At 43.0% G+C, this 20,817-nt stretch overlaps 1 long non-coding RNA gene across 2 annotated transcripts; it reads left to right on the plus strand.

Moving 5' to 3' along the window:
* The first annotated feature begins 15,043 nt into the window (after positions 1–15,043).
* LOC132673518 (uncharacterized) lies at positions 15,044–18,119 on the plus strand. 2 transcript variants are annotated; one of them, XR_009608090.1, is made up of 3 exons: positions 15,044–15,350; positions 15,672–15,764; positions 17,415–18,119. It is a non-coding gene; the product is annotated as an uncharacterized LOC132673518 (long non-coding RNA). The 2 variants fall into 2 exon arrangements; XR_009608091.1 differs by having other exon boundaries at positions 15,044–15,265.
* The last annotated feature ends 2,698 nt before the right edge of the window (positions 18,120–20,817 follow it).

Genomic DNA, 20,817 nt, shown 5'->3' on the forward strand with positions numbered 1-20,817 from the left:
TCCATTACTTTACTGAGGATTAAAGACAGGCTTACCAGATGGCAAATGCCAGGATCTCTTTCCACCCCCACCTCCCGTTCGTTCGGAAGACTAGTATCATATCAGCCATAATACATACCCCAGGTTCCTCTGTGCAGCTCTTGGAAGAGACAACAATGTTGCATTTTAATTCGTTAGCTAATGTCCAAATACAAGGAGAAAAGCTAAGTACTGCTCCCAGGAACTTCCTGGAAATGCTGCAACAAGTCTCCCCCCTCGTGCCTCAGTTTCTTCATCTCTTCCATCTCACTCGCTTCCTCCACCATTTCTCAGCCATAAAGCATTCGTTAGGCTGGGAAGCAAATGAGGTAATGTCTGTGGCAAGATGGCTTGTGCGTTTCCAAAGAAAGACACCATATAAAAAGCATTCTGATTGCTAACAGTCAGAGATGCTGAGGATTTGGCCTGCCTGGCTTCATAAACTATTTAACTGCCTGCTTCTTGCAAAAACTATTTTTATCAGTTAATTACACATTTTTCTTATTAAATAACAATGTCAAAGCATTTCTTGCTCATTTTCTTGTCATGATTAATTTAATCTGCCTTCCTTTATTAAAAGTCCGGTTTTCATTCTGTCGTCTTAGCCACCCTGACAGACTAGTAAAAGCCCCACAACCATTCAACGTCTCTGATTCACATTAACCCATTCAACTTCTGCTCTTTTTTCTTCCCCCCTGAGTCCCTGAAATCGTCTCTTTCCCTCACACGAATGTGTGCCTGGTGTCTAAGGAGGCACCAAACTCTAAAGAAAGGACGTTACCCCAGTGAATGGCTTCCTTTCTCTCTTTTCTTGGGCCTTCCACTGACAGGCAAATTCACAGAGGTAGACCAGATTTAAAGATGGCCCTGGGTCATATCCTGTCTGGGAAGAGACAAGAAACTCAGAGGGAGAGCCCTGTTTGTGTTCGATTTCAAAACAGGCACACATGTGATGCGCCCAGGATTTGGGGGAAGGAGTAAGAAGAGAAACACTGATGCCAATGGCATTCACCACACTATGAGACTCTTTCCTAATATTACTTACTATTATTATTAATTACCGTTAATGATTATTAAAATAACATTAATAATATTGTTCATGATTCTTAAAAGAATATTAATAACATTGTTATGATGATATGCTTAACCCTTGACATGGAACAGGACATAAGACATTATTTTTATGTGGTTCATGTTATTGCTTGCCCCACAGAGAGAGATTAGAACTTTGAGAAAAGAGACTACAATTTTTGAGGCAAAGTAGTCAACCACGATAATTACAGAAATGGTAACAGAAAGAGTAATTTCATGGGATGATGATGATGATGATGATTTATCACTTGCGTAGTGGGCAGCCTCCCAAACGCCTCCTGATGTTTCCTTCTCTGTGTAATCTCCTCCCCTTGAGTGTGGGCTGGACTTATTATCGGTCCACTTGTAATGATTGGAATTCTCCATAAACCGTGAGATGTCACTTCCAAGACTGAGTTACACAAAGTCTTCTTTCTTAAATACTCTCCCTTGCCAGCCACCGTGGGGAAAGCTGCCCTGCGACGAGGCACACGTGGCAAGGACCTGAGACACAGCCAGTGAAAAACTGAGGCCCTCAATCCTATGGTCCATGAGGAACAGAATCCTACCAATAACCACATAAGTGAGCTTGGAAATAGACCCTCTGCAGATAGACTTAAGCTCTAGCAGACAGCTTGATTGCAACCACATGAGAGATTTTGAGACAGAAGCACTCAGCCAGTCCACACCCACACTTCCATATCCCACAGAAACTATGCAGAGTAGATGTTTGGCATTTTTAAGCCACGACATTTTGGGGCAATTTGTCACTCAACGCGGTTGGTAACTAATACATGACTTTTCCTACAGAAAGTTAACCCAGAAGTAACACTACATACTACAGAAATGGGGGGGGGGGGAATACTGTTTCCCTATGTTGCCCATGAAATTATTAATCAGCCCAAACCCTTTTTCTTGCTGGATGTGGTCTTAAAACCTTCTGAACACAACTCTCCAAGCAACCATCCCCAATTAGTTGGTCTGGCACATGAGAGAACATCTATTTGCAGACTCCTGAAATGTTTAAAGGGAAGACTTGGAATTAGAAGACATGATTTCTACCTACAAGAAGAGACATTGGGTGAATCACTTATACTCTCCAAGCTTCATTTTGCTCTTCAGTAAAATGGAGATGATCTGTCTGGGTGCTTTGAGGTACAAGGAACACAATACTCAACTAAAATAGCCTAACGAAGATTCCTCTTCTTTCCAGTTGGTCACCTTCAGCATATTGGCATCTCCCCTTATGGCCACAAGATGGTTGTAGCCACTCCAAGCCTCACATCCTCCCAAATAATACCCCTTGTCATGAAAAGGAAACATTCTTGTCTCCTGGTCTATATGTGAGAAACAATTTCTCCCCAAAAATCCCCAGAATTCCCCACACATCATTTGGTCACACCTAGTTTACATCCCTATCCCTGAGTAATCACTGGCTGAAGGGATCCAGGTAACCATGATCAGCTTAGACCACCCCCATTTCACCCGTGAGCCTTGAAGGCGCCTACCTGCCCCCGAAGCAGATGGGCATCCAGAGAAGAAAAGCAGAAGCAAAATTTGAGCTACTGTGCACATAAAATGAAGACGGGGAAGTTAATGCTGGGTAAATGCGTTGATCTGCATAGGACAGGTTTTGCTGGAGTAGAACATATATGATGGCTTAACCCAACAAAATCTTATTTCTTGCTCACACTACATGCCCGGTAAGAGTCAATCAGGGCGAAGCTGACAGAGGTTCCAGCTCATCAGCACAAGACCTCGAGAATGGCTGCAGCAGCACAGAGAAGCTGGAGTGCACTTTCCTACTCTGTCACTTTTACTCACATTTCTTTGGCCAGAACAAGTCACTGACCCCACTTAACTACATGAGGGCTGTGAAGTCCAGTCCTTCTTGTACTGGAAGGAGGAAGAATGGAACAAGAATGGTTTTGACCCCAACTGACAAACACACTGTCTGCAATAATGCCTCATCTCCTCATAAGGTTTTAGGAGGCCCAAATAAGACAACGTATTTATTCATTTCTCAAACGTTCGTTAAACACGTAGGATCTACCAAGCCCTGAGCGGTGAGAGCTCAATAAAACATAATCACCACCCTCCTCACAGATATAACCTTTGAGAAGGTAATCAAACATCTGAATCTGAATGCCAGTCAAAATTTATTTGCCCTTTTCTTCCCCTTCCCGGTCTTCTGTGCTCACCTCACATATCTTGTGTTCCTGTCACTGGTTTTAATTTTGCCTTCCTATTGTTGGTTTCGAAGTCTCTGCGATGCCCTCAAGAAGAGTCATGGCCAGAAAGGATGAGAGGACTAATCTGGAGTGGCACAGTGTCCAGGGAGGTGCAGTGATAGTTATCAAGACACCTCTGTAGGCAACTCGAAGCTGTCACCTTTTCTTTGATCCCCTTCAGCTCACAGTGCTGGAAGGACCAGTGGTTACCTTGTTTCTTTCCAAATCCCTTTACATGTGGCTCTGGGGCCTCATGAGAGAGAAGATACTCTTGCTTGAGCCAATTCTAACCTCCCACTTCCTTTAGCCAAAATTATGATTGCTGGTTTCACCCCTGTCGTGAACGTCAGCTTCTTCAGGAAGGCACCACAGCATTGTTAGAGTTGGCCAGTCTGCAGTTACAGAGAGACCCCAAAATTTCAGTGGCTTCAAACAAACTGCTTGCTAGGATTGCCTATTCAGTTCAGATCTCTATAGAGGGTCTTTACCTGGTCTTCAGAGACCCAAGCTGACAGGGTTTTTGCATTTTCAGCCATGGTTTCTAGGCTTGCCCTGGGCATTGACAGCCTCACAAACCAGAGAGGAAAAATCTTGGAAAGGACACAAGAGACATTTTCAGTGGGCTGGGTTTGAAAACAGCATCCTTCACTTCTGCCCATATACCATGGGAGAGAACTCAATCACATGACCACACCTAACTGCAGGGGAGGCCCGGAAATGTAATTTAGTTGTGTGCCCAGGAAGAAAGGAGAACAGATTTTGGTGGACAGCTAGCAATCTCTCCCACACTCACCCACACAACTTCTTATTTTTTGACTCTGGAAAAGATGAGTTCATGGAGTATTTCTATACAGCATTATATTCTTTGGCCTGCCGAGGCAATGATCTTTCTGGGAGAGGATTCACAAACCTCACGGTGCAATTAGTAGGCAGAGACCCGACTCACTGCCCATTTTGCCTATGGTATCCCTCCATCTCAATTCTCGATCAGGTTCTCCAATCCTAAACAGATAATCTTGAGGATAGGGAGTGATCTAGACATTTCCATCTTAGGTCCAAGCCAACTGAGGCCCCCCACAAAAGAATCCTCCTTTTCTAAGCAGTAATAAAGGGAGCAAGGCTTATGCGAAACACATCTCACCAGCCATAAGACTTGGGCAGAGGTACTTCTTTAAGCACCTGTCATTTGCTGTTTCACTGAACAAATATTTATTGAACAGCCAGTGTGTATCAGGCACTGTGTAAGGCACCAGCAATATCTACACTGATGAGCCAGGCTGACATGATCTGCTGGACCTTAGAGTCCAGACCAAAATAAGAAAGTACACAGAAATATAAATACGTATCATCATAAGTAATTATAAAAGAAAAATGGAGCAAAAGCAGAGAATAACAGCAGAGGCGGGAGGGGTGACAGGTAAGTTAAGACCTGGAGGTTGAGGTTCTGGCCAGGCAAAGAGAGAGGAGGAGGAGGCAAGCACTCCAAGGGCAGGGCACCGCATGTGCAAAGGCTGTGGAAGACAAAAGAGCGTGGCAAGACTGAGGAACAGAAAAGCATCTGGTGTGACTGAAAATGATGAAGGAAGAATCGGTGGGAGATGAGACTGGGGTAGTGGGTGGGCCCCCATGATAAAGAGTGTTCTAGGGTTCTAGTGATGCACGCTTTGAATTTGAATCTGAATAAAATAAGAAGCCACCTGGGGCCTTAAGTAGTAGAGGGGCATGATTCCGCACTGCCTTGGCCTGCTGGGATTGCCATCACAAAGTACCACAGACTGTGTGGCCCAAACAACAAAGACGTACGGTCTCACAGTTCCGGAGGCTGGAAGTCTAATATGGAAGTATCAGCAGGGCCCGTTCCTTCTGAGAACTGTGAGAGAAAATCTGTTCAAGGCCTCCCTGCTAGCTTCTGGTGGTTCGCAGGCAATCTTTGGCATTCCTTAGAGGCGGCGCTCTCCCCGTGTCTTCACATCATCTGCGTTCCGTGTGTGTCTCTTTGTCTCCACACAGCATTCTTTCTAGAAGGAAGGACTCCAGTTGTATACAATAGGCATCCACCTTACTCCCCCTGTGAATGACCTCATCTTAACCATGTCTGCAATTAGTCTATTTCCAAGTTAGGTCACATTCTGAAGTACTGGGTTAAAACTTCGGCATATGAATGGGGAGGGGGGCAGAATTCAACCTATAACATGACCTTTCAAGATTACGCTCTGCTCATTATGAATGGGGAGAAGGTGGAGTTGGGGTAGAGATAGAGAAGCAAGCTGGGAGGCTGGTGTCACTGTTGCCAAGGGAAGAGGTGATGTTTGCTTGCTCCAGATGTCCAAGGAGATTTACAATGTATTTTGTTGATAAAACTAGCATGACAGCTGATAGATTGTATTTCATTGGTGAAGAAAAGGGGTGAATCAAGGATGACTCTTTTTTTTCTTTTTTTTTTTTAAGGATGACTCTTAAGTTTCCCACTTGAGCAAGAAGGAAGATGGGGATACAATTTGTGGGATGAGGAGGAACTGAGGGACAGACGACTTTTGGGGTCGAGTCTCATGGTTTCATTTTGGATGTGTTAAGTTGAGATATGTATGAACCATCCGAGCAGACAGAACACATAGGCAGTTGTATATCAGAATCAAAGGAGAAATCTGCGTGAGAGATATAAATGTGGAGTCATCAGCATATAGAGTATTTAAAATCACTCAAAAAGGAGGAGGGGGGAGTGCTCCTCTCCCAGTACATCTTGTCCCCCAGCAACCCCAGCACTACCAACATCTTTTATCTCGGTGCTTCTGTGGAGGGTCCCAGGCCTACCAGGGGGTTTTGAACAAGAGACTAGAGGCTCTGTTGCTTCTTCTTGAGCATGGCAGAGGGTAGAGAATCCTGTCTAACATGCCAACCCCTGATGTTCCACCTCAGTCTCTACACACATTCTATGGATCCTTGGTTTCTGGAGAAGATGAACGCTGTGCTCCCAGTTCGCTCAGGTTTAAGCCAAGAGCCCACCGTCTACACCAGAGGACACCCACATGGCCCAATGTATGTGTCCACCACCTAAATCATAGGAACATTGGTGGACAGGCATACACACACCCCGTCCCTTCCACCGAAATGACCTGAACTTTGTGAGGTTCACATGTCCCTAGAGATGATCTCATTTGCCTGCTTCAAAAGCGCTTTGGTCTGCACAGCCTGTAGCAGCAAATTTACACTTCAAAAAGCAGACAGCTTTTTCCACATCTTATTCACTTAATGGGTGAGAATGTAAAATTAGTTCCGTTGCTGATGAGGACCTTGAGCCAAATGAAAAGTGTTCATTTGTCAGCACAGACTTACAGCCTGAGACATGATTATATAGCTAATCCAATAATGGGTTTTGATGCCGAGCATTTATTTATATACAGTATGTCTTGTTATCTGTTGATAATCAGGACCTACAATTTACTCTTTCTTGTGCGTGTAGTGTAAAATAGCAACATCTTCCAGACATATTGCATTTAAGTACCAACATGCGAAGACATACAAAAAGCGCCATCATCAGCAAAATATTTTATTTGCTTTCTTTTAAAAGAGAAAAAAAAAAAAAAGAGAACCAGTACTTGAATTCAGACTTTTATATTTTTACACATAAGTAGTAAATAAAGAATGAGGTCTCTCTCAGGACTATCTAAGGGTAAAAAAAAAATTAATAAATAAAAATCCCTGGAAACAAGATTTCTTTTATCATCTAGAACCACCCTAATCAAGTGACCTCTCCTTCTCATTCCCTAAAAATGCTATCTACAGGTCAAATCCTACACATATTTTTACATGTCATGACACAAACCAAAAAGATGCATAGAGAAAAGCTTCGCTATTTGCCACCACCTGACTCTCTGGGTACCTGGGTCTTGCAAACACTCAGCCGGTTGCAACGATGCACATTACCAGCATGTGAGCACGGCAACTGTAATAATTATCACAAGCAAAACCTTTTCTTAAAAATTAGTAACTTAAAATTAAATATGAAACCACCACATTTCTATAAACTCCTTCAGAGACAGCACACTGCGACGTTATATTGCTTCTTACCCTGTGGATGAGCGTAAATGTCTATCACTAAAATATAGGGACACTTTCGGCCTAATATAAACATAAAATGCATAAAATCCACCATTTAAAACAAGGAGGCATTTTTATAGGTATCGTAGAGTATGATGCATTGTAACATATTCTGGCTATAATAAAGCCTATGGGAAAGAAAAGGCACATCAGGATTAAGTATTCTGTTAATTGCAAACGTGTAGCACACCTGCAAAATCTGTGAGAACCCCTACACTACGTGGAGAAAGTCAGTGTGAGTTCCTTCTCATTCTACCATCTCTTGGATGGGCCTAGAGAAATCCAGAACCAATGCAGGGAGGCATCTGAGAACTGTGGTCTCCAGTTGCCACTTTGCCCCACTTAGCGGTCTCTGACCCGCATGAAGCTGAGAAGACCGGTCAGTCGGTGATATATGAGCAGAACGGGGGCAAGTGCATTTTTTTAAGCTGAAATTTATTCTGCAATAAATACTTCAATGTTGGTGAGACATGATGTTTTATTGGATTACACTCGTTTGCTGAAGAAATCACATTGGGAATAGCAAAGCTTGCGGTTTTGTGGGTAATGCGTTTGTGATGTGAGGGCTTTACACTGGAAGAGTGTTGGAGAAGGATAACAAGGCAAATTAGGAAGTGGCTAACTGCATGCAAATCTACAGTATGGTAACACTGTAACCCCCCCTCCCCAAGTCCGAGGGGGGTTTTGTGGTGGTTGGTTCACCTAGGCTGGATAATTCATTAGATTCTGACTCCGGGAAGGAATAAATGAATACAGCATACATTACATTCTTACTTTCGTCTCAGAAACAAATCTTTCTTGTACCAGCCAGTGTAATCTTCAGAGTTTTCCTCATATAAAACACCTCAAGAAAAATGCACCTCAGTAAGATTTACACTTTATTACTCTAATGATTCTACAAACACTACCACAATGTGATGAAAGACAGAGCAGTCCCGGACTGATTGAGAGCTAATAAAAATCAGTACTGAAAACTGAAAAGAGCACCCTTATCATCTTTCTTTCATTTAGAGCTGATTACTAGGGGATTATAATGCAATCACAGCTATGTGTGAGAGGTAGCTATGGGAACCAGTTTTAACTGTTTATCTAGCCAAAGATCTTAATTTAAGTTTGAACACTCTGATTCATTTATATGTAAGACACCAAGGAGACAAAATGCAGAAGAAACAGATGCGCACTTGTTCTTTCCATTTAACTTCATAAGCTACCAGCCAATTTGTCTTTCAGGGACAAAATTAATTTCTGATGACAATGTGAGCAAGTAATAAACTAGAAGTTCCTGTCCTGGGAAACTTGTTAATGCCGTGTAATGTTCTGGAGTTATTTAGGAGGGGAAAAAAGAGATTTGCTCCTGGAGTTACGGGGACGTCTGTAACAAACTTGCCTCTGTCCCAGCTCTTAGTCACTCCTCAGAGCTTTATGACACCTTTTCTAGAGGCCGAATTGGGAAAGTTCAAAAGAAACCATGTGGCTTACCATTTCTTTCCTATGGAGTATTTTTAAGCTGCTCACTTTCCTTCATATTCTCTCCGTGATTCAGATTTGCTCATAGCACAAACCTCCAGCTCGTTGCTTCGCAGCCCTGGCGTAGGGGCAAGGCAACTGGCAAGGAGGTGAAAATGAATCACGGGACCTCCTTCGTGGAGCCCACGTTGCTAACAGAACACAGCCCCTTGCGTAGAAGAACACTCCGTGAGCAGCTCCATGCCATGGCAAACATCTCACGGAGGAACCCGGATGCGTGCAAGGGAATCCCAGCGATGGGGTTAAATATGCCAATCCACTGCCATCGAGAAAGAAGGGTGCCAGCATGTCTGACAAAACGCATGCACGTATACCCTCAGATGGGAAATAGGATTGGCCGGTGGTCTGGGAAGCTATCTATGCCCTCGTGTCGCTGCTAACAACAATGATAATAAGAATAATAAAAGGTAGCATTTATTAAACACTGCACACACCAGAGAATAAGGTGGACCCTCTACCTACATTAGCTCATTCAATCAGCACAACCACCCTTGTGGTCATTTTTAGGGCCACTTTATAGGCGAGAAAACTGAGTCACAGAAAAATTAACTGGTCTGATCACCAGCGGGTGGAAGAGTCAACACTGGAACTCGGTGTGTCAAATTCCAAAACTTCTATTTTCCAGCATTCTCCTAGGGCAAACCTCAGCAGTCTTATTCATCTTAGCCAGTATTATTTTCCCATCTCATTATGTATCTGGTTTTCTTAGGATCTCTGGACTATGTTCGTCCCTTAATCCGTAGCTTCTGTGCTCTGTCTCCCCACGACTTCCCCAGCCTGTATTTTTCTGCTCTCCGGGGGAACTCCCTACGGCATAATGGCTGTCCATTAGTGTGTTTTCAAAACCTCGCTCTCTCCCGTCCTCTGACAGTTTTCATATGCTCCACATGAAGGATCCTTTTCCAGAAATACTTTTGAAGAAAGTCTAAAGTAAGCTGAAAAGTATTACATTTTTCATCTCAACGGGGAAATGGATTTAAGAAAAGGAGAGAAGAGCCTGCAGGTTGTTCCGATTTTAAAAAGAATTCAACACACTGCTGCATTGGCACTGGGAACACATCTATCACAGAAACCAAGAGAGCATCTGCATTTACACGCCGAAACGGTTCCCTGCGTCCTTGATCACGATAATGACTTCAAGTTCTGCTGAGCCTTTCATCCAGAGGGACGCCGTGGCCCCTGCAGAAGCCGGCCCAGCCAGTGGCTCCCTCCACCACCAAGGCTCTGCCTCCTCCAAGGTGAAGGGGGAACAGCTCCGTTGGGGGAAAATTGAAAAGGACAAGCGAGCGCTGTAAATTCTATTTCCAAAGGCAACTAAAATAACAGTCCGACTGTCCGTATTTAATTGCCCCATCTGGAACTCGGCATAACAATGCAGTCCCGAAGAAACCTTCTACCAGGCATCAATAGCAACACATAAAAGAGGGGGAATGCTTTCAGGGCCTAGAGAAAGCCTTGCCCGATGAGCACCAGGACGTTTTACTAATTGCCCTATTTCCGGTTTTTGAAACCACGTCAGGCAACTGGGGGACATTCCTCAGGACACTTCTCGCACGCTCCCTCTTGCCCTCAGGAGTCAGTACCATGTGTGATGAGAATGAGTAAGAAAGACAGAAATGGGCTAGTTTGTGGCGTGGGGGAGAATGAGATTTAGCACGGAGCTGCTTCCTTTACCAAGTACAAGCAATCGTGTCACATATGACAGGGGTTGCAGGCTGTGCTCAGTGGGTTCTAGAATCCAGGGTCCGACTCACTCTCGGCACGCCACACGAGTGGAGTTGCCTTTCCAGCCATGCAATGAATTGGTCCTAAGCTGGTCATTTATGTGTTCCCTACATATGCTGGCGCCTCTGCCTGGAAGCCTTCTCTCACTGTCCCCTCCTCACTCCTTTTCCATTGCCAATATTCAGCTCACGTGTCCTCCTCTCCAGGCAGCCTTCCTTGAACTCCCTGAAGTTGGGCTAACTGTCTCCCTTCTGTTCTTCCACAGCACCTTATACAAATCTTGTTCTGTAATAAATAGGCATCACTTATTGAATGCTTACTATATGCCGATCACTGTGCCAGGTACTTTACACATAAATATCTCTTCATCCTTACAATCATCCACAGCAGTATTATCTTCATTTTATAGGTCAGAAAACCAAGGGTCAATGAGTTTAAAGTCTGACAACTGGCAAAGGGCAGAGCTGGGATTTGCTTCCTGTCCCCTGCCCATGCTCATCCCCCGTGGTCTCAGCACTCAGTATCCATTTCAGTGTCCCCAGCACCAGCACATTGCCAGAATTTAGAGACACACGGGACACACACTTGTTGCGTGGGGAGGAAGCGTATGGAGATCTCACTGACCTGTGGGGGGGGGGGGGGCGGGTAACCAGAGTAAACGGGTTGACTCTTCTGATTTGTGTGCATGACAATAGAACTGTTTGGGGTTTTTTTTTGTTTTTTTGTTTTTGTTTTTGTTTTCGTTTTAGAAAAAAAAAAGCAGGTAGAAGCAGCTAAGCAGGGTCCTTGGTGTCAAGCCGACAGAGAATGTGTTGTCTTCCTGAATTCAGGTGTTCTTTTCACTGAATTCAGTCAAACCAGTTCTGCGTATTGACACAGAAGGTGTAACACAGAACAAACCAGTCTGCCATCGCTGCATAATCGCTTCTGTCGCCCACCTCTGTCCCTCTCCATCAAGGCTGCTGTGCCACCTTGGCAGCAGCTGCATCTTTCCCCAGGGAGTGAGCGTGGCTGAACACTCTGGGTGCAAGGGCTGTGGCAGGAGAGCCCATTCTCCTCCGGATAACAAGAGTTCGTTCTGTCCCACAGGCAGGACGCTCTGCTCATCCTTCTTCCTTCTCCGCATCCAGGAATTCAAGCCCAGCCATTTTGTCTTCATAAACGGTCTCCCCGCACCCTCCCTCAGTGTCCCTGCTGCTGCCCTAAGCCAGGCCTTGATGGGGTCTCCTCTGGCCTTCTGGCTCCAATTGGTCTGGGTCTTTCTGCATGCCCCCACCAAAGTATTCCTCCACCTATCACCCCTCTCTATGCTCAGAAACTGTTTGCGGCTCCCCATTGCTTTCAGAATAAAGTCTAAAGTCAATAGACAGTCAAAGCTTCACCAAGTGGTTTTAACCTACTGTTCCAAACTTGTCTTCCACTATTCCCTGACTCAACCCCCTGAACCAGTCAGCTGTCTCCTCACTGGTGCCCTGCACTGGGCCTTATGTCCATCCACCCACACCCTGCCTTTACTTCAAGGCCCAGTCCCAGTGCTTCCTGCTGTCTGCAATCTCCAGTGACCTTGCTCATAATCTCATGCACTTCCTGTCTGTTTCACAGTCGCTGATTTGGTACATCTTACTGTGGACATAGATGTTGGTTTAACTCCGTGCATATTTATGTCCCACATTCCTGGTGAAATTATAGGCTCCTTGAGGGAGAGACCATCTTTCTCTTCTACCACTGCTCCATGAGAACCGAGGCAGTCGGTGTCTTAGTGACTCTGTACCAACACCATTTAGCAATTTTTCCTGTCTCTGTACTCTACCCCAAGCATACCAGAATCCCTGTAATTCCCCAAATGAGCCATTTCCCCTCGTATTTACAGGTTCTCACACAAGATGCTCCTTTTGCCTGGGCCTTTTCACCGCCCATGCTATCCCTTCCTCCAGCTCCAGTTTTCCTGGAAAGGTACATGACCTCAGCTCCAACGTCTCTGCTTCGAGAACGTCATCCCTCATCCTGTAACACCAGGTGAGCGTTGGTTCGCCCAGCAGCTGTGTTAGGCCCAATCAGGTTGTCATGCTGTGTGCTACTTAGGACTCTTCTTACATGTAATGGAAAAACAACTCAAACTGGGGGGAAAGAGGGAATTTGTTATCATAGGTAACTGCAATGGATGGGGCAGAGCTAGATTCAAAGTACATGATCGATTTACATTTCTCTTGGTCTCTCCTGAATCTTTTTCTCTTCTTCTCTAACCACTGGCTCAGCTTCACCCTGTGTGGGCCTCATCTTCTATGAGCAGAAAGTAGGGGGGTGCGAGTAGGGTTGGGGGAGAGCCTGACTGCGGAGGGTACTGGGTTTACATCATCCCGATGACCTCAGAGGAAGCAGAGCTGCTTTCTCCTGGCAGCCACATATTAGACCCCAGGGAATTACTCCTGTTGGCCTGGCTTGGGTTTACATGTTTATTCCTGGGATAATCACTATGGCCACAGGCACATATCGCCTGCCCCCCAAATTCCCATGGTTTTGTGGGGGTGGAGAACTACTCTGATGGGTGCTGTCTCCAGACCACTTGAAATTGGAAAAGAGAACTTCCCCATGGGAAAGAGAAGAGTGTTGCCAGGAAAAAAGAAAGGGAGAGATGCTGGACAGATAAAAACAATATATGTTCACTACGTGGCATCTGTCTGTCTCCTCTATCTACTGAAAGCTACCTTAGGATATTATTGTACCTTAGCCACTATCTGTCTTTAGTATATGGCAGGCACGAGTAGAAATTCAATAGTATTTAGATAAATGTATGAATGAATGCATGTTCTGAGTGCCAAATACCTTGAGTTCTGGACAAGGAAACACAGTGTCATGTTCAAAGAGTTTACGTTTGCATATGGTGGCCATTGGCTGCTGCTTTGCTTTCCGAGCCAGTGCGATAGTGGCTACAAAGGGGTTCTTGAAGGATCTATGTGGGCTGCTCAACAGATTCATAAAGTGTTCCAAAGAAGGCCCAAAACTTAGCTTAGGCGTATCTGGCAGGATATGAACCGAAGGTCAGTCACCTACCCTCTTAGGCCTGACTTCATTCACTACTGTGATCATAAAAACACCCAGAGCAGCATGTTATCAAGGAAGAGGACAACAGGGGAGAAGCTTCAGGAAAATCAACAAGACGATTTCTTCGGTTCTCATCAGATAGGAGTAAAGAGAGCTAGTAAGTGAGTTGCTTTATTTGTTAGTATATTCACATTTGACCATCCTGTTAGTATATTCACACAATGTAAGACTAATTCCATTCAGCAATTATAGTATAAGTGTCATATACCCCTGCTAGATGGCAAACTCTTCAAGGAGAAGAACGTTGTCTTTATCTCCATGTAATCCCCACAGCGATTGGCACAAAAAAAAGACTCACAAAGAGGAGGCTGGAAGTAAAGTACCCATCTGGGGTTTTCACAAACATAATTTTACAGACCTAGCTGCAATGAGATCATGACTTTCAGAGACAGAGTCACTATCTTGATGGATTCATTGCTTCCAGAAGAACTTCATTTATAATGTGGAAGTTCTTTTTATCTCTTTATAGGTTCTATAATTAAGGTAAACAAAAATGCTTTTATAATCTATTTTAAAATGTAGGTCTTACCCATTTTTCTGTCACCTGCCAAAAGCCTGCAGTCTTTTCTAATATATTAGATACCATAATACAGCAAATGTGGTGATCACATCCGATGGTGCATTAATTAAATAATGTTGGCCAAACACACACACACACACACACACACACACACACACATCTTGGAAAAATAAATTCCTTTAAAATTCCTATTGGGTAGGATAAAAGAAAGTCATACTCTTAATCTTAGGATGCTTATAAGGAATTTTGGGATAAACTTTAAATTCTTAAATTCATTAAAAATTTTGGTTTATCACTAAGTAAAGCTTGCTGTTAAATAATTGCTGATATTGTCATCTCTTTTACTTCTCAAAATCTCTGTTAATATTATAACCTAAAATGGTAACTTTTTTAAAAAAAGATTTTATTTTTAAGTAATCTCTACACCTGACAGTGGCCTTGAACTCACCATCCTGAGATCAAAAGTCGCATGCTCCACCAACTGAGCCAGTCAGACATCCCTAAAATGGCAACTTTTTTTTTTTCTATTAATACGATTGATAGAATTAATTGTTAGCTATCTTTATGTCTGGTCTTCACATTATTCTCTCCCCATGCTTCACAACTATAATTCATAAACACATCTTAAGCACATTGTAGCCTCCTCAACCACAACCTTAATCATGTACTCCTCACCAAAATCCTCTGGCTGAGCAAAACCTAAATACCTTAGCTGACATTCCAGAACTTTCACAAGGTTCCGTCCCCCTTGCTAACAAACCTTGTCCCTCCTTGCTACATTCTGTGCTTACCTCGCTGACCCACCCACCAAACACGGCACACTGCAGCCTCCCTCTTCTTGGCCACAACATTCTCTCAGTCTCACTTCTCCACCAGCCTAACTCCTATTCTTTCTTCAAAAGTCAGAGCACTGTAGTCCCCTCATCCGTGGGGGGATACATTCCAGGACTTCCGGTGGATGCCTGAAACCACGGTACCAAACCCTGAATACACCATGGTCCCCCCCCCCCCCCATACATACATACCTACGGTGAAGTTTCATTTATAAATTCGGCACGGTAAGAGATTAACAACAATAACTAATTATGAAATAGGATGGTTTTAACAATATACTGTAATAAACGGGACTATGGTCTCTTTCAAAGTATCTTACTCTACTCACTCTTCTTGTGATGACGTGAGCTAGTTAAATGCCCGCCTGATGAGATGAAGCGAGGTGACAGACGTAGGCTTTGGGACGGAGCGTAGGTTACTATTGACCTTCTGACATCAGGTGGGGAGTGAGGATCATCTTCTTCTGGACAGGGGCTGACCACAGGTAACTGAAACCAGGGAAAGCGAGACCGCAGTTAAAGGGAAGACCACTGTATGTTTTACAGGCTTGAGCTGCCTCCATGAGCCTCCAGGACTACAGAGAGCTCCTGACTTATGAAACCATGATCCTGAAGGCTGGCCTCAGACGTGGCACTTAGGTACTGACATGTGACCTACTCTCTCTTGCCTCTAACTTTTTCTGCACATATTTTCAACTCTGCTGGGTAATGAGTATATTGAGGGAAGGAATCTTACATTTGTTTGCATTCCCTCCACCACTGAGCCCAAAACTGTGGCGGCTTTTCAACATATATTTAACTTTTTGTCAATTTCTGATGCTCTCCTCACATGTCCAAAGAGCATTAGGAATAACAGTCCTCTACTTTAAACCACTTAACTATTCCCCCTGTAATTCAGGACAGGTTTGAGCTCTGAAGACAGTGGGGTTCTAGTTAAGAACCAGAGTGGAGTTTTAGTTAAGAAAGTTCTCTTCTGAGAATTGATTCCTTCACAGAGTGTTGGGTTCTGGGTTTACTTAGAGAAGGAGAGGACAGAATAGAAAAGGCAGTAGTCTTCTAAATGGATCTTTCAGTGTCACTTCATTGTTTACTTTGAGGTGGTCTTATACCCAGGAGAACAGATACATCCATATTCAGATTCAAATTCAAAAAGCATAGAGCTTTTGAACAGGGAGCTCTGGTTCATGAGGGTGTCCTGAGCACCGGTATCTGCTTCCCCTTCCTCCAAAGGTCCTAGGGAAGTTCTAGAAAAGAGATGTTTTAAAATAACGAAACCAAACCTATTCAGGAAAAGTGGAATTGCCATGTCAACAGGCTAGAAATGGAGGAATTCATGGAAGACAGCACATGGGACTGGGGTGACAGAGAAATGAAAAGTGAAGAAAACAGCAAGGAAATCCTGGACAAGTTCCAAGTTCAGAGGCAACACATGCAGAGCTGGAGGGGGGGAGAGGGAGGTGGCGGGTGGGGAGTGAGAAATCATAAGAGCAATTAATTAAAAGAACTACATTTGGAACAGCTGAACCAATGAGGCAAAGCACTCCCCATACCCTATGCTTGCAGATCAGCTAACAATTAATAGCTTTTGCGTTCTGGGTGAAGCCTAGAGAATTATTCCCTGGAGAAGGAGCAGGGCCCTTTACTAGGGCTGGGCATTGAGGTAGAAGCAGGGCAGAGCCAGAGACAATTCTGGACTTCTGTAACAGCTGCCAGGGAGAAAACAAAAGCAAAGCCGCTCTGCCTTCAGCAGGATAACCAGTCATCCTGGGTTTCCCAGTACGTTCCAGTTTACGCTACAATCCCCACACAGTCATTAATAAGCAATTTTCCTTTTATGCTCAGGAAGTCTCAGGTTTTTTGTCGTTGGTGGTTTTTTGTTTGTTTGCTTGTCACAGGGAAAATTTGGTTCTATTTACAAGGTGAGAGAGTGAAGGCAGACTGAGAAACAACGTGTGGACCCACCAAAGAGAGCAGGAGGCATGGATGGCAAAGCCCAGAGGAGGTGACGAGGGAAAAGACCCAGATTTGAGGGAGAGAGTGGCCACAGGCGGAGACAAGGGGAAGAAGCCTAGAGTCTAGGACAACTAGTCTGAGATCTTCTGCAGACCCCAGCTGGAAGTGAAGCCTGGCCCAGAAGGCTCCAGCTATTTTAAAACATAGGTTTTATTCTCTGCTTCAGATTCTGTGTCTCCCTCTCTCTCTGCCCACCCCCACTCACGCTCTCCCTCTCTCAAAAATAAATAAACATTAAAAAAAAATATTTTTAACGTAGGTTTTATTCTTATTCAGGTATGAGGGGATCAACAAATCAGGAGATGGCCGGATGCAAGGAACTTTGCCTCTCTTGCTCCCAGTCCCCAAATAGCCAGAGATTCCAGGTTCCAGAAGTTCTGCAGCATCATATCCTTGTTCCGGCCCCTCAGAGCCGAGTTCAGCTGCTGCTCCTCTTCCTGGGTGAAGTCCATAGCCACAACTGTGAGTGTCACCAATTCCAGGGCCTTGTCATCCAATGGCTGGGCAGCCCATGGTGGCTAGGGACAGGTAGCCAAGTGTACCAAATGTCTCCATTATTACTCCATTGAATGATAAATTATGTAGTCATCTTATCCATGAGTGAAATATACACTGAAGCCATGTTTCTCAAACCAGAACCCAGGCACCAGCATGAAGACAGTCCTCCCCACACTGGTCTGGCTGTGCAAATCACCATCTGTGCAGAGGGCTCTGATGTCATTTGGGCAACACAAGACATGGATGCCATGATTAAAAACACAAATGCAAATGGAGGTTCTGATCCTGCTTGCCAAACTAGATATTCCAGAATCGACAACTGATATTTTAAAAGATTATCGTTAAAATGAAAACCAAATTTGAAAATTGTCTTAAAGGACTCATGAACTCCTAAGAATATATATGGAGACACATTCTTTTTTTTAATGTTTATTTAAATTTTAGTTACTTAACATCCAGTACAATATTGGTTTCAGGGGTAGAATTCAGGGATTCATCAGTTACGCACAACACCCAGTGCTCATCATAACAAGTGCCCTCCTTAGTACCCATCACCCATTTAGCCCATCCCTGCCCATTCACTTCCCTCTATCAACCCTCAGTTTATTCTCTATCATTAAGAGTCTTTTGTGGTTTGTTTCCCTCTCTCTTCTTTTTTTAACCTCTTCCCATATATTCATTTGTTCTGTTTCTTAAATTCCACATATGAGTGAAATCACATGGTATTTGTCTTTCTCTGATTGACTTATTTCACTTAGTGTAATACATTCTAGCTCCATCCATGTCTTTGCAAATGGCAAGATTTCTTTCTTTTTTGATGGCTGAGTAATATTCCATTGTATATATATACATCTTCTTTATCAGTCGATGGACATTTGAGCTCTCTCCATAGTTTGGCTATTGTTAATTATGCTGCTATAAATATCAAGGTGCATGTACCCTTTTGAATCTGTGTTTTTGTATCCTTTGGGTAAATACCCAGTAGGGTAATTACTGGATCCTAAGGTAGTTCTATTTTTATTTTTTGAGGAAACTTTACACTGTTATATGGAGATACATTCTAAGGATTATTAAATATTTAAGGAAACTACAAAAAAAAAGAGAGGGAACAATTTGCCTCACAGAGAACAGTGATTATTCAGAAAATAAAAGATGACTTTATATAAATATTCAACTACTTTCAGAAAAAATTCAAGAGAATAATGTTTTCAATAACCAAAACAACGTGCTGTTTTTCTTAAAGTGCTCAGAGAACAAAATAAGAGTTCTTGAAATAGAAATACATAATGTCTGTATCAGCAATCCACTGGGTAATCTGCCTAATTGAATGTGTTACAGATGACAAATGGAGAGCTAGAAAACTCCACGAAATCTCTCAAAATAAGACAAGATGTCAAATATGAGCAGAGAGAAGAAATTGAAGAGATCAGTAACTGGCTAGTGGGAATTCTAGAAGCATAAGGAAGAGCCTACAGAAAGGAGGAAATAACCAAAGATGTAATACAAGAAAAGTTTTCTAAACTGAAGAGAAGACATGAGTCTTTAGATTTAAAAAGCCCACTAAGTGGTGAGCAGTATGAATGAAAGAAAAGAAAAACCTATTATAAGATACATTCTAGTGAAATTTCAGAAATCCAAAGATAAAGAGAAAACTCAGATTTCCAGAGAGAAAAAAATAGGCTATCACAACAGAATAAAGATTGGATTGCCATTAGATATCTCATCAACAACACTTGATGTTAGAAGGCAAATGCCTTCAAAGACAGTAATGCCTTCAAAGTTCTAAGAAAAAACATTTCAAACCTAAAGTTCTATAACCAACCAAAGTATAAACATAGAGTGGGGACAAAATAAAGATTTGCAGAAATGCAGAGGCTGAAAAGTTTGCTCCATGAATTCTATGTGAAAAATAACTACTCAAGATATGTTGCAGAAAAACAAACAAAAAATCAAAATACAAGGCTACAAGAGATAAAAGGAGTGCAGTTGAACCAGAAGAAGTGAACAAAGCTAAAAAGACACTCTAAAAGAATCAATTTGGGGGCATCTGGGTGGCTCAGTCAGCTAAGCATCTGACTTTGGCTCAGGTCATAGTCTCGCTGTTCATGAGTTCAAGCCCTGTGTCAGGCTCTGTGCTGACAGCTTGGAGCCTGGAACCTGTTTCAGATTCTGTGTCTCCCTCTCTCTCTGCCCCTCCCCTGCTCACTCTCTTTCTCTCTGTCAAAAATAAATAAACATTTAAATTAAAAAGAAAAAAGAATCAATTTGACTTTAACACACTCAGAAAATTCTCTTTTGAAGGAAATAGGCTGGCAATCCAGGGTTAGTTTGTGGCCCTTTAGGTCCAACCACAGACTTCTTGGTTTGCAGTAAATATTATTTGCACAATCATAGGACTATGTTTGTTGGTTTTTAATTTTTTAACCAAATTACAAACTAAGCACAGAAAACATTATAATCACAAAACAAAATGCAAATATAAATTTTAACAAGGTGAAAATACTATAATTAAAACTGGAAGAAAAGAGAAGAGCTACAAAAGAGTATAAGGAAACCAGTGTCATTTTTTCATAGCAGGAAATAAATAGAAATCTAATTTCAATAAATCAAGAGGCAGAGGTTTGACTATATATTAATTAAAATTACAAAGTGCTCTAGGTAATAACTAAATATAACTAACAAAATCTGAGAATGAAGTGGATGAGAGGAAGTGAATAGCGCTGCAATTGCCCTGAATACTTCATATTCCGTATCAAGGGGTCAATAGGTGTCACTCCCAGTGACCAATCAATAGTAGAAACACACTGTTTAAAGTTCTAAATCATAGCTATGATAAGAGTTAAAAACAGAAACTTTTCACGGCGATTACCTAGGAGTGACTCGTTTTATATTACTCCGCTTTTTACTATTCTTCCCATGTGCTCGTATGACTTTGCTAATTTAAAATAACCAGTTTAAAAGCTCTGGCTATGTGCCCTTCACAATGCACAGAGACCAAAAGAAAGTATCTCTTTTTGAAATACTGTTTTGCAAAGATTAGCCCATCCATCAAATTGGAATTATTCATTTTAGCTACAAGGAAAGATCGTCGCTGTCTGAACAGCCTGCTCTCAGTGGGTCGTGTGGCAGAATGAAAGCATTTGGAAGGCTCAGACCCCTTTCCATAGCCAGCTCATGTCCA

This window comes from Panthera onca, chromosome C1 (genome assembly GCF_046562875.1).
Source record: "Panthera onca isolate mPanOnc1 chromosome C1, mPanOnc1 haplotype 2, whole genome shotgun sequence".
In the NCBI taxonomy this organism is placed as follows: domain Eukaryota; kingdom Metazoa; phylum Chordata; class Mammalia; order Carnivora; family Felidae; genus Panthera; species Panthera onca.